The sequence below is a fragment of the Pongo pygmaeus genome, chromosome 5 (assembly GCF_028885625.2).
Source record: "Pongo pygmaeus isolate AG05252 chromosome 5, NHGRI_mPonPyg2-v2.0_pri, whole genome shotgun sequence".
Classification (NCBI taxonomy): domain Eukaryota; kingdom Metazoa; phylum Chordata; class Mammalia; order Primates; family Hominidae; genus Pongo; species Pongo pygmaeus.
This window is the reverse complement of record NC_072378.2, coordinates 112973434-112987160: the sequence shown is the minus strand read 5'-3', so window position 1 is coordinate 112987160 and position 13727 is coordinate 112973434.

Genomic DNA, 13727 nt, shown 5'->3' with positions numbered 1-13727 from the left:
TATTTTGATAGTTGTTCGAAATAATGAAAACTGCTTCTGATGGTGTAAATGATAAATTCCTATACACTGTTTTACTAGAAGTAGTTCTTTTAGCAATTGTATGACGAAACAAAGGACATTTCTTCCATACACAAAAGCTATTTTTTAATCCACAGATTGTTGTTGGCTTCTGAGATATTAGGTACAAATATTTAGCTTAGCCTCATAAAATATCCCCACTGAAATTAGGTGGAGTTCCAATTGATTTAATGCTGAAGAATGTGGTTTATTATAGCACAGGCAACTGAAAAAGTATATGAAATAATTAAAATTGGAATCTGACACACCCATAATGCTCACTAGAAAACAATATAATTAAAACCACACAGATATATCATACGACCTTGACCTAAATGGAGTCAGTCTCAGACAATTCAGCAAGGCCTGTTTATCTTTGCCTTTTAATATTTTTGCTCATCCTTCTTCAGTACTGAGAAGAAAAGCAAATGGCTTATTTTTATTGGAAAGCACCCAAACATCTGTACACGGGTTTCTACTCTACTAACCATCCAACTAGAGCTTGGGTCACTTCCTAAAGTATGTGCAACTCTGTATGCCTGTATGCAGACTCAACGAGGTGGGGCAAAATGTCATTTAATTTAGACAGCATGGTTATGTAACTTAATAAAAAAAACTCTTTCAAATATTATATATTCAAGTTTAAACTCTTCTATTTTCCTGTAACTTCTAACATTCAATGATTGTTTACTTTTAATCTAAACTATTTGTTGTGTACTTGCTAATAAAAAAGATAATTCAATTGCTCTTAGTATTTTCCTACCTTCTCTTTCCATCTCATTCTGTCCTCTACCACAAGAGGCCCAGTGCACATCCACACAGACACCACAGCCTACATGTTCAAGGTCTTTTCAAATCCCTTTAAATGGCGGCCCTGTAGCCATCCCTCAGGCCTAGAGTTGCATACACTCTAGAGTGTAATCTGCCATTGGAAAATGGATCTAGGGAGGAGGACTGCAAAGACTCTGGAACTGAGCTTGGGGCACTTATGCCAGAGTTCCAGGTTCCTGAACTATGGTTTAGAAATGGCAGCAGGCAGTTACAGCCTCTGAGTAAGTTACCTTGATCTATAAGATGTCTTACCCCACAAGAAGGGGAAGACCAGAAGAGGATAAGAACAGACTCCCTTAAAGTATGGAGGCTGAAGGCAGGGCCACTATTACCTAGGAATATAGAGATCCAGGAAATGAGAGTCACAGTCAAAGAGACAGTGAGCTGTGCCACCCCTTTGGGGAGCTCTAGCGGAGGCAGCTCTGAGTGAGAGTAGGCTGAGCCAGACATTTTGCACTCAAGCAGGGAGCTAGAGAGAGCAGGATTAAACTCCTATATTTTATAAATTGGACTTCTTGCACTTCTTATATTCTTTGTATTTAAGCCCTTAGGTATTGGTTTTTCTTAGTGTTATGCAATATATTTTGTATTTTTCAGCCTATCTTAGCTGTGCTGTAGAGAGCTATCGATACTTGAATCAGAACATTTAAAGGGGTCAGCATCTCTGGGTGCAAGTGAAATGTGACAGAAATAATCAAAGGGAGAGGATATCAGGGGGAAAGTGAAATTGAAGAGAGCAAGGTCCAGATCATTCAAACTTTGCACAAAGATAACCCTGAAAGTCCTGAGTTTAATTTAATTAAAAGAGATACTTTCACTTCTCTCACTTAACTTGTAATTTAATTTTTATATCACTAAATTAATCTGCATAAATTTATGATACAGACTACAATTTCCTAGCTCAAAAGGTATATATGTCTCCCTATTGCCCACTATATCCTGTCTAATGCTTCTTTCACTCATTTAATATTTATTCATCATCTACTATACATCAAGGACTGCGCTAGGCAATGGAAATACAAAAACAAACAGAATAAACTTGGTCCTGACCACATACAGGATGCAGTAGAGATGCTAATAGGTAAAGATGATAAGTACTGTGTAATCATAAAGAAAAAGAATAGAGTGTTAGGGAGAAAGTAGGAGACAGAGAAAGTAGGAAAGGGGAGAAAGCAGGAGAAATGAGTAATGGGGAGAAAGTAGGGGAAGGAGGAAGGTATTTGCCTACTTCAAATAAGGGAGACTACATTTAAGCAAACACATAAGAAAGAGAAGGAATCGCCATTCACAAAGGAGGAAGAAGAGTGTTCTAGGAAAAAGAACAGCATATGCAAAGGCCTTGAGGTGCAGTTATTTGCCTTTTGCAGAAGTGAAAGAAGGACAGTGAACCTGGAGTGTAGCAAAGAAGAGGGAGAATGATGTTGGTATTGGCCAGGGACCAAATTAGGCAGGATCTTTTGGCAATATTCAGGAGTTTGATTTTCTTTCTCACAACAAAGGATTGTCATTGAAGAATTTTCCACAAGGCACTGGCATAAACTATTTTATATTTTATGAAACTCGCATTTGCTGTGTTGTGAAGAGTGAATTAGAATGGATCATGAGTTGATCCTAAAGTACTATGACAGGCTGGAATAGGCCAGTGAGAAACCATATGGTTTGGTTTTATATCACAATAGAAATTAGGGGAATTAGGCAAGTTTGAGATATATTCTGGTGGTAGAATCTGACCAGTTATGTGAAATTTCTCCACTAAGCTACAGTTTCATAGATGCAAATTTGGAAGAAAATAAATCATTGGGATTTTTCTGGAGAGATCACAAAAGCAATAAAAATATTTACTGACAATGATTAGAATATGAACTACAGAATTCAAACTGGAAAAGGACAGATGGAAAGAGAGGAGAAGATTAATGGATGAAAGGAAAATTATGGGGTCAATAAGTTTGAAATGTGAAATTTGTGGAAAAAGAGTAATAGTGTTGATATGAATCTGTTAGGTTGTTTTCTTGTTTGTTTGTCTGTTGCATGCCAAGAAGCCAACTGCATATCCCTTAAATGTTAAAGGGAAAACTATAACCAAATCTTGGATAATACATAGCAAAACCTCATGGAAATTCTACAAGAGGCTCATGAGTTGACTCAGTGAAACCACCACTCATTTCTGTTTATCTTTGCTCATTTGTTTTTCATCAATGTCCAAGAGATAGGCTTTTTTTCTGACTTCAAAGTGTATTAATATATCTCTAATTATCATTCACTCACATTTAGAGGACAGGGTAGATAAAACATATTGGGAAATCTAGAGAAGTAACCATGTATCAATAAACCATACAGCTTGAGTAAGAGAGCTAGAGGAACAAGAGGTTGTAGTTGGAGAGTGGAATGTTAGAAAACTGTGAATTCAGAAACAGCCCAATTTCAGATGACAAGAAGGTGTGATATGGGGTGGGAACAGAATACTGCAAGAGAAGTTCTTGTCAGGGAATCAAAGCTATTCATTATCTATTGAGCAAAGACAGAAACAAAGGATTTTTCCTGCCTGGGGTGTGGGAAGAGCTAAAGAGCAAGAATCAAAATGAAGACTGCCAATCAGAAGACCACACTGGAGATCATGAAAAGAACAGACAGGGAATTTTGTGGGTTAAAGATGGTAAATTTTTGATCTTAAAGGAGCACTGTATTTTATGGAGCAATGGAGACAACTAAGGAGCAATGGGGACACACAGCACAGGTCTCAGCCCTGCACTGGCCCCAGTGGCCTATTGTTCCCTTTATCCCTCCAGGTTTCTGCATTATCCCTTGCAGTTCTCCTATACCTTCTGATACCTTTGTATTTAATCCTTTGGCAAATGAACTCTTGTTGGAATTTGGGTGTACCATTAATTTCCTTTTAGGACCTTAAATGATCCAACAGTTACTCTAAAACATCTTGTTCCCATTTTTCTCTTTCATATATATTGGTAAATAATAATTGTATTAGTCCATTTTCACACTGTTGATAAAGACATACCCCAAACTGGGCAATTTACAAAAGAAAGAGGTTTACTGGACTTACAGGTCTACATGGCTGGGGAGGCCTCATGATCATGGTGGAAGGTGAAAGGCACATCTCACATGGCAGCAGACAAGAGAGCTTGTGCAGGAAAACTCCTCTTTTTAAAACCATCAGATCTCATGAGACTTATTCACTACCATGAGAACAGCACAGGAAGGACCTGCCCCCATGATTCAATTATCTCCCACCAGGTCTCTCCCACCGCACATGGGAATTCAAGATGAGATTTGGGTGCAGACACAGCCAAACTACATCAATAATGATTAAATGTTGGGTAATTACAAATAACCCAAAACTGTGTATATATCATCTAATACTAGATATGCAGTAGATTGTGCTACCTCCATATTAAGGGCAAGGAAACTAAGGCTCAGGAATGTTAAGTTGTGTAGTCAGTAAGTTGCAGAACCAGTCTGAGTCCTGTACCTGTACTCTTAAATAACATTGCTATACCAATTCTGACAAGGGGAACACCAAGATGAGAGGGCCTCATCTCTGCCCATAAGGAGAGAAGCATATTTTTGCTTAAAAAATTAATTAATGTATGTGTGCATCAGGGATGTATGAATGTATGAATATGTATATAGACACATACACCATACACATATAAAACTTACAATTAATAAGTGATGATTTTCTTGGGTAGACGTAAATGGCACAAGTGTTTAAAAAAAGTGCATGTATTCATTATACACCAAGGAAGACAAAAGAAGAAAATGGTGTACATTCTAAACAATGAATGTTATTTGTTCTTTATCTACAAACAATGTGCCTTGTATTCTTTGGAAATGAAAACTACTAGTTTTTGAAACTTTTGTTTATAAAGGATGTGTGTGTGTGTGTGTCTGTGTGTCTCTGCAGTGTGTGTATGAGTGTACGTGTGTGTATTCTTTAAACAACAAAACAACAAACTCGTTGGTTGGTATAGAAAAAATCTACTTGAAAACTTGCCTGAATTTTATCAAAATAGGTCATGGCTTTGTGAAGTTTGCTTGATGCAAGCAGCATTTATTTTAGACGTAGGAAGGTTAAGCCACTCTTTGCATATAGATAGTCACACAGGAAAATAGCTCAGTAAATTCAAAGCATGAAGAGCAAAGTTGTTATGATTACATTCTATTTCCATTTCATCTGACCTTACGGCGTGTGCTCATTATTTTCTGCTGCTTATCCAACCCATTCCCTAGTCCCCCTGAGTCTGAGGTCAATGCAATGGCATTTCCCCTTGAGAGCATTATTACCTCACACTCTATAATTGGCTAGTGGAATTAAAGAGATTGTGATTATGGGAACAGAAAATTCCCTCTTTGACAAAAATGCAGAATTGTCATCATTTGATTTACTTTTAGCCATTCAAACATTATTCAGTATTACAAGTTAAAAAACATTATTTTATTTTATTATTTTTTCTAAACAAAATTTGAGATGCTTGCTATAAAAGTGGGCTGGCTAAAAACGATTAGAAAAGACATTAACAACTTGGAGAAAGTCCAGATACTATCAATCCAGACACTTTTGTTGTAGAACAATCCTTCGACATCATTTACAATTCATGGGAGAGTTGTTTTCACATAAGGGAAGTTGTTATCTTCCAAGGTCATACAGAAGAGAGCATACAATATCGGACACAACAGGAACTGATAGAAAGAATGTTCTTGGGGTCTTAAATTTGTCATTTTATCTGTAAAAACACAAATATGTTTTTTATAAAATAGCCCATTTATGATATGGCATTTCTGTTGTCAATACTTTACAGAAGGTGAGAACAGTAGTTGGTGTATTTCAGGGAAATTTTTGAATCTTTTCTGAAGATACCAGAACTAGAAAACTAAGTTGAAAATCCTACCATCCCCAAAGTGCATCTCTTAGGAGCAGAAGCTGAGATGCATAAGTTTTTCCTTGGTAATCTTGTCAACAATAAATCTTAACCACTGGTGGCAAGGGGATGTGTCCATTCAGTACCATCAAAGACAGCTGAAATCAAAGAAACTGAAAATGGAGGTCAGTTGGGTAGAGGCTACCCACTAATGAAATCTAATACAGACATTGATAAAAATGGCTTTCATATTCATTGAAATTGGATAGTTCTTATAGGCTTTTTTCAACTATATTTTAGATTGTTAAATAATTAGGTACTGTTACTTCTGATTACTTGGCAGAATGCAAACAGAAATCTTACATGCATGCCATGCCCTAGAGAGAAACAGCAGGTAGAAAGGAGAGGGAGGTGCAGAGGGACAGGGAGAGGGAGGCAGAGGGAGGAAGAGAGAGAGAGAGAGAGATTAGGAGATGGCAATGTGCAGTGCAGCTAACATTCTTGTAGAATATTGAATATTTAGCATCCTTCACACTTTCTGAACACCAAACAAGATTTCTGGGGTCAAGATTATTCCAAGTACAGACTTCCCTTTGTTTCATTCTAAGGCTTAAAAAAATGGTCTTTTTTTCCTAGGACAGCAGCATTCCTGAAGGCTACAAACACAAGAGAAGGGAAAATGTTCATGAATCAAATCAACCAAGTTGTGGTTGTGTGTATTCTATGCACTGTAGACAATGTGGAAGAAACAAGAGGTATATGAGGGACTATTTTGAAAACCGAAAGAACTGAGCTTTCAGATGCCAAGAACACCAAAACACACAAGGCAACTAGGGATCAGCTGGAGCATCATCAGTCTGGTGAAATCTAAAACCTCACTCTTTGGGGAGGCTGAAGACTTGATCCAAATTGTACCTCATTTTTCACTAACATGCTGGGCTCCTCTACCTTGGGTAACTTTAAACCATATGGACCTCAGCTGATTAATCTATTAATGAGGAATATGTTCTAGATTAGGGATTAGCATGCATGCTGGAGTCTTCCCTGTTCCTCCACCCACACCACCAATAGGCTTGGATGGTCACACCTTTTCTTGTTGAATCTAAAAATGCCGCATGTACTCTGTGTCATGTGTATGACAGAAATATAAACATGAAGATGGGAAAAGAAGGTCTTAAATTATAATATTTTATGGGAAACAAACTGCTTTGGATTAATCTTATCCTAAATCAACTGGTTTCTTAATTTCTACTATGCATGAAAATAACCCTGGAAGATTTTCTTTTAAATAGCAGTGTTCAATTCAAGCCTTATCTTCAAAACTCCAAATTCAGTTGTTTTGGGGACGGAACCTGAGTATCACCTTTTTGAAAAGCACCTCTCATGAATCTTATGTGCTGAAAGGGTTACTAACCATTAATTTGAAGGGGGAGCGGACCTAAAGGGAATAAAACAGTCACACTGGACAACACTTCCCAGGTAAGCATAACAAACAGAAGAGAGAGAGGGAAATACCAGGAGAGCTTGCTGCAGTATGTCTCTGTGTAGGAGGAAGGGATTTTGTTGTGCTTTAAAAAAGGTTTAAGCAGGATTTAAATAAATATTGAAAATGGGGGAGAGAAAATTTCAGATTAAGGAAGCAGAATAGATAAAAAGCACAAAAATGAAAAGCAACGTCATGAGCAGAAAGATGTTAAGGCTGCTCATGTTGTGAGCTATGAGAAATTAGATCTGCTAAGTGTAGGGAAGATATTGAAATTGACCAGCTTTTATCCTTTAAAGGTTCTTTGAATTGTTCCTATGCAACAGACGTAGGAGTGTTACAAAAGCATTCAACCTAAATGTTAAGTGACTGAATAAATAAGTTTTAAATACTTATAGAAAAAAAAAATCAGTCTTTTGATCTGACCAACAGAGAAGCCCTTACTCTAGTAGGAAATGCTGGTAACTAGAAATTCTGCTCTTCTTGTTTAGATCCTAGAAGGAAATGTAAATTGCTTCTGAAAATGTTTTCCTATGAAACCAGTGTAAGAATTCCACAACCAGTGGAACATAATTTAACTTGGTGCTAATGTTAGAGAAAACCCATACCATAAGGGTTCTTTCTGTTTTTATAACAATGTTGAAATCACTGGGGCAGAAAATGAAATTATTTTATACATCATTATGTCACCGTAAAGGCTAACAGAGAGCTTTATAGAATGTGAGTATTCAGTACGTGTATGAAATTAACAAAACATAATCAGTTCAGGGTCCCTCTGTTTTCTTTTCCAATTACTGCTTTTTTGTTTTCTAGCATTTGAGTTCTTGTAGCTGCATCTTTTTCCTAATTAAAGACTTTTTGTTTGCTGTTTTCTCAGCCAACATAAATCATCCATCCAGCAAGCTTCTCAGTTGAGGAAACATTTCTCATTTAGGATACATTTCTAAAGTTATTTGTAAGATAATATGAGCTCTTAAATAACTTGAGAAAAAAATCATTTAACATGATGTAAAGCATGATAGATATACCTAGACCATGAAAAAAGAGCTTTACACATGATTTCTTTGCTATTTAACTTTGGGTTTTCTAGGCTGCTAAAAATAACCCAGGCACACCTGTGTTATTAATTGATACTTTATACTGTAGAGTTTGGGTTATACTGTGTTTCCACTTAAGTGTTGATGGCTAGGCAGCTGCTTAAATTTATCTGGTACATTTGAATGATTTCAAGTTAGCAGCATTTTCCATGATTAGCACAGTAATAATAATAGTAACTCATGAAATGTAAAGCTCTTCATTTAGTTCTGTCAGTGATAGGTCATTATTGTGAATCTTGGCCTTTCTGCTTCCAGTAACTGCCACACAAATAAGAGATTGCATTAGGTAATAATAATAATAATAATAATTCAACAGAGAATCAATGCTATGCGTAAGCACAGAGAAGTTGTTTCTCAAACATTTGCTACTCTCCCTTTTATAGGCAAGCTGGAAATCATATTTTTTTTTCTACAGGCTGTAAACATTCATGAAATGTCTTAATGCCAGTGAGTATCCTCCAATTTACATTTTTTAAAAAACATATGTTTATGAACCCAAAACAGAGAGGAATTCAAAAGTTTGGGGTTTGGATCAGAATAGGCCCAGACAGCTGGTGTCAGCTTGGAGGGTCTCCTAAAGAAGGCACATTCAAAGGAAAGAAGTTTGGTTGTTTTCATTGTGAATGGATTCCACTCAGATCAATAATTTCTCAGTATTAAACCGAGCCAAAATTTTCCACGTCTCATCCAAATTGCTGTTGGATTTTTTTTAAACTCATCCACCATCTTCCTATCTCATATAATACATTTTCATTTTATTATGTATTCCCTTCTAGTCTTTTAACCAGTAAGTTTTTTAGTCATATGCTATGTATATATAAGTATTCTGTAAACACAAATATATTTCCTTGTATATTGAGGAAATAATATCAGCATTATTTCAATATGGCAAAGAAAGAATGTCCAGTCCAACTAGCCATCTGTTAGACTAGATGTTTTTATGCTGCATCCCTGTAGGGATTGTCTGAGTCAGGCATGAATACTCGCAGAGATGAATAATTCGCTACCACTGGAAATCTTTGGATAACTCAATTCATATTTGAAAATTCTCTCTACAATGTAGTAGGATACTTTCTGCATATCATTCTCTCTCTAGTCTTTAACAACATAAAGATAGAGTCTAATGTGTCTTCCACATGCTAGTGTACATGCTAGTCACATTTCTTGCAGTAATTCCTCATATGACACAGTTTCCAAATCTATCCCTTATCAAATACATTTCTTCAAGACATTATCTTTCTAATTATAGAAAGATGCATCTATTCAGAGATGCAAGTAGTAGAGTATGTAAGCAAAATATGTAAGTAAAGCAAGGCATTAGCTTGGATTTTTGTTTGGTTTTGTTTGTTTGTTTTTGGTCTTGTGTCCTTCTTGTTGACTGTATCAAAGTTTACCATTGAATAAAATGACAACTTACATAGTTTGCATGTTTATCCCAGCCCAAATTTCATATTGAAATGTAATCCTCAATGTTGGAGGTGGGGCCTGCTGGGAGATGTTTGGATCATCGGGGCGAATCCTTCATGAATGGCTCGGGCCATCCCCTTAGTGATAAGTGAGCTCTCGCTCTCAGTTCACGGGATATCTGGTCCTTGAAAAATGTGTGGCACCTTCCCTCCTGCCCCGACTCTCTCTCTTTCTGTTTTGCTCATGCTTTTGCCATGTAACATGCCTGCTCCCCCTTTGCCTTCTGGCATGGTTGTAAACTTCTCGAGGCCTCCCACAAGCCAAGTAGATTTTGGCACCATGCTTCCTGTAAAGCCTGCAGAGCCATGAGCCAGGTAAACCTCTTTTCTTTATAAATTACTCCGTCTCAGTTATTTCTTTATAGCATTGCAAGAATGGCCTAATACAACAAGGTTGCTAGCCAGTTGAGCAGATACTGTTAGCTGTTCACCATAACTTGTTGTGTTCACTACAACCATGGTTTATTCTTACCAGATTGAATTTCTAATGTATTCAAGTATCTAGCATGAGAGAAGATATCTCTATCCTGAGCTTAAGGTTAAATCAGAGTCCATGTTAATTATGATGATTTGTTTTCCTTGTCAGAATTGATTAAGGAGTAGTCATGTGACCCAGGTCTAGTCCATGAGATGTGTGAGAAGCCTGCTGTGAGGGAGTAGGGAGACAGGCTTCTGAAAAGTTTTTCTTACAAGTGAAAAGAGAACATATAAAGGAACAGCTTCTGTGGGACACTATCTTATCTGCCTGTGATGGCTGGAAATGTGACAGCCTTCTTGTAAGCATGAGGTGGATTGAGCAGATGACAGGCAGACACACAGATGATGACAAATCAGTTCTTTTTCATTTGTTTTTAAGGTTATTGAGATACAATTTAAATGAGTAAAACTACAGATACATAAATCTATGAGTTTTGACAAATGTGTATAGTCATATAGCAATATCACAATCAAGATATAGAATAGTTTTATCACCCCAAAATTTCCCCATGCCTCTTCCTAGTCAATCATCTCTCCCCAACCCTGACCATTGGTAACCACTGATATTTTTTCTGTCATAGTTTTGACTTTTTCAGATGTCATATAAATAGAGTTATATAGTATACAGCCTTTGAGTTGGAATTTTAAAATTTAGTGTAATAAGTTTGAGGCTCACCCATGTTATTACCTAAAACAGTAGGATGTTCCTTTTAATTGCTGACTAGTATTCCATTTTATGGACATGTAATGTGAACATTGGTTCTTAATGGTATTCAGCCACAGAATTAACCAGATTGAAAGCCATCCTACTCTAGGACACATTGATAGGTGAGATTTTTTTTCTTTTAAACTATTTTGGTATTTTTTGTCCAACTCATTCTAGCTGATATATCAGATTGATCCATCCTACCACAAATAATGTCAAGGATTGAGTTCAAATGTAAGATAGCATGTTGATTCCTGCTGAGCATTTCACCTAAATGCTGAGTCATTCCAAGTAAGTTTGTCTAAAATTACTATCTACAGCCTGTTCACTTAAATTCTATTTTAATAGACTGGGCACACAGTGGCTGTCAAAATGTGTTTTGGCCCTGATTTTGTCATTTAATATGTATGCTATTCTATTGAGTTTATCCTGCTACAATTTGGGTGAGCCTACCATCTTTTATTTTATTTATTTATTTATTTGTTTGCTTTTTGTGAGAGGGAGTCTCACTCTGTTGCCCAGGCTGGAGTGCAGTGGCGTGATCTTGGCTCACTGAACACTCCAGGTTCAAGTGATTCTCCTGCCTCAGCCTCCCGAGTAGCTGGAATTATACTACAGCCAGCTAATTTTTGTATTTTAGTAGTGAGGTTTCACCAGTTGGCCAGGCTGGTCTTGAACTCCTGACTTCAAGTAAGCCACCCGCCTCAGCCTCCCAAAGTGCTGGGATTACAGGCATGAGTCATCGTGCCCGGCCGACCATCTATCAACGAATACAACATATCTCTATAACAAAAGTTACTTACATTGAAATACAAGCCTATTGTCTTTCATTATATTTTTTCTTTCTTTATAGGCAATGCATCTACCCTTCTCAATAGAGATGAGCATATTATTCCAATTGTTTTTAGATTTTCCCCAAACCTATTTTTCTATTTGGAATGCTTGTTCTTAATAATGTATAGAGCTAATCTAAATTAATTATTCTCCATACTAATGTTCAATTATTTGGGCAAAATTTAAGACGTTTACACTCTGCTAAATATTTTCCTTACATCCTCTGTTAGTCTTTACAATTATTATCTCAACTGTATAGATGAGGTAACTAAGGCTTAAATCTCACATCACCCAAGGTAACATGTCTTAAATAAAATTATCTACACTCAAATTTACAAAATGTCAAACAAATAGATTATTTACAACAATATGTTTTCCTTTTGAAATATGCCTTTTGTAGCTATAAGGGGAAGGTTTAATTTTATTTCATTAATTTCTCAATATTTTAAAAAATAAATATACCAGTCTTCTACACTAAAACCCAATGGCTGCATTCAGTATAAACGTATTGATATGATTTTGTATCTATTTCATATTTTGCAAATTGTTCTAGCTAAAAGCAGAGTAGTATCAATATAAATGATTATCTATACATATGGTGGCCCCCTAGCATCTAACAACATTCTTCAATAAGCCTCTATATCTTGTCACTCATGTCCTGAAATACAGGTCTATGTCTCAATAGATATAATAGTTGTATGCAGCTGCTCTGCCATTTGTTTTTCCTCATAGATGGAATATTGAAGCCCCAAATCATACACTAAAAGGACACTGACAAAACAGAGAACCTTCTGCAGGCACTTTACAAAATTTCATTTATGACATGATAAAACACCATGAGGTTATTTTCTAAATCATCTGTTTAAGCAAGGACATCAGTGCCCTTTCATAGCAAGACATAAAGAAGGTAGCCCTGGAGAGTTCACTGGTATCTCTGCCCAATGGCCATTTTCCCACTAATTTGCTTTTACAGTCAGTCAGGGTATTCAGTCCTGTCTCCATTAATCATCTCCAGGGGAATGAGCCAACAAAGGTTATGATGCTCTGTTTTAGGATGTCAGTCTTATTCGTCTTGAATAAAAAAAATATCCTAGACAATTAGCCACGGCAATTCCAAAGCTGATAATTGGAGGCCTTTCTTCAATTTAGGAAAGAACCCTGGGAAGTGACAAGAAAGACCACAAAGTAAGGGAATATCCCTATCCTAGCTATGCTGAGACTAATGTGAAATGTGTACAGGAATATCTCATAGATATTGTGGGTTCAGTTCCAGACAACCACAATGAAGCAAATATTGCAATAAAAAAACTACACAAATTTTTCTGTTTCCAGTGCATATAAAAGTTACACTATAGTGGCCGGGCACAGTGGCTCACGCCTGTTATCCCAGCACTTTGGGAGGCCGAGGCAGGCAGATCACGAGGTCAGGAGATTGAGACCATCCTGGTTAACACAGTGAAACCCCGTCTCTACTAAAAATACAAAAAATTAGCCAGGCGTGGTGGCGGGTGCCTGTAGTCCCAGCTACTCGAGAGGCTGAGGCAGGAGAATGGTGTGGACCCAGGAGGCAGAGCTTGCAGTGAGTGGAGATCGTGCCACTGCACTCCAGCCTGGGCGAGAGAGCAAGACTCTGTCTCAAAAAAAAAAGAAAAAAAGTTACACTTTAGTATAGTGTGCAATAACATTATAGCCAAAAATATACATACTCTAATTAAAAACATTTTATTAAAAAATGCTAATGATCAGCTGAGCCTTCAATGAGTCCTTATCTTTTTGTTTGTTTGTTTTTTGGCTGGTGGAGGGTTTTGCCTCAATGTTGGTAGCTGCTGACTGATCAGGGCGGTGGCTGCTGAAGGTTGAGGTTGCTGTGGCACTTTCTTAGAATAACAATAAAGTTTACTG